Genomic DNA, 1,274 nt, shown 5'->3' with positions numbered 1-1,274 from the left:
CCGTTACACTCTCCCCCACTAAGATGAGAACATTTCGTTCTCGAAACTTTCCTCGGCGAAGTCACGTCTTGTTAAGATGGCGGAGGTTACTACACCTCACACCAGCGTTGTACAGCTCCGTGAGCTCACAAACGCCTACGCATCGTTGATGCCCAACTTCTCGTCGTCGGCCCACGGCCCAATGTTCCAAGCGCAGCGCGCATCTTGCTCTTAAGCGGTCTCAGACCTACGCTCGCGCTCCGCGCCTACTCCAAGCGTTACGAACTGCTTAGAGCTATGCTCTTGACGCATCCGAGTCGTCGACAACAGCTAAGCGGGTGAGCACTCACTTCAGAAGCGATAGGTCGGTGGTTCGATCCCACCAGGGCGTCGTCCTCTCGTTCCATGAACGATTGCCTACTCTTGGACAAGCCGAAGGGCATCACCCTTTTAGCTCAATGATTGAGCGTTGACTTTGGGAGCCACAGGTCGGTGGCTCGAGCCCACCAAGGCAAATCCCTCTCGTTCCATGAGCGATTGTTCACGCTTAACCCTTCCGTTACGAGAGCAAAACTTGAATGCACAGACTATTTTTCACATGCTTGATATCAAGCATGTTAAAAAAAGTCTTAACGTAAAATTTGTAGAGGAAAAAAAAGATCGGTGTCTGTATATTTGTACAAGATCCTGCAATCGTACGTATTTTAAACCCACATGCTTTATATCGAGCATGGTGAGTAAATTCCGTAAGGCCCATACGCGACATCATGCATGTGCAAATGGCTCTTTTATTGGAAATGAATCGTTTTTGACGGAGTCACGTGCAGAGCGGCTACGAAAGCAAATTTGTCTATTGCATCTGTTTGCTAAAAGCAAGTCATTTGGGCTATTACCTACGCAGTTTCACTGTTTCCTACACTTGGTGCTCTCTCTCTACCGCGTCGTCGCCTTCAGTTTCCGTTGTCTCGTTCTGATCACTATCAGAATTTTCACCACCATCACTTCCCTCATTGCCGAGACCTGCGGCCTCCTCCTCTTCACGATCCTCTTGTCCTTCCGCCCCCTTTTTTTTGGGGGGGGGAGGGGGGGCTCAGCTGGATACCGCGGCCGTGGCGCGGCTGTTTGCGCTCGCTTCCATTGCGCTAAAGTTGGTGCCAAATGGAGAAACAAGTCTGGTTGTTATTGGGGTAATGTGCTTGGCGCACCTTGTCACACAAGTAGACACTGCATTATACGTGTTATATAGCAGTAGTAAGAAACATAGAGCATAGCAACGTACCGTTTTGAGCCTTTAC

General features: G+C 49.6%; 1 non-coding gene across 1 annotated transcript; it reads left to right on the top strand.

The window, feature by feature from the left end:
* The first annotated feature begins 301 nt into the window (after positions 1-301).
* Positions 302-372, top strand: PITG_28894. Its single transcript has one exon. It is a non-coding gene; the product is annotated as a tRNA-Leu (tRNA).
* Positions 373-1,274: the final 902 nt, after the last annotated feature.

Source organism: Phytophthora infestans, genomic scaffold (assembly GCF_000142945.1).
Source record: "Phytophthora infestans T30-4 supercont1.45 genomic scaffold, whole genome shotgun sequence".
Taxonomy (NCBI): Eukaryota; Oomycota; class Peronosporomycetes; order Peronosporales; family Peronosporaceae; genus Phytophthora; species Phytophthora infestans.
Note: the sequence above shows the minus strand (reverse complement) of the source record. Positions and strands in the feature narration are given on the sequence as shown.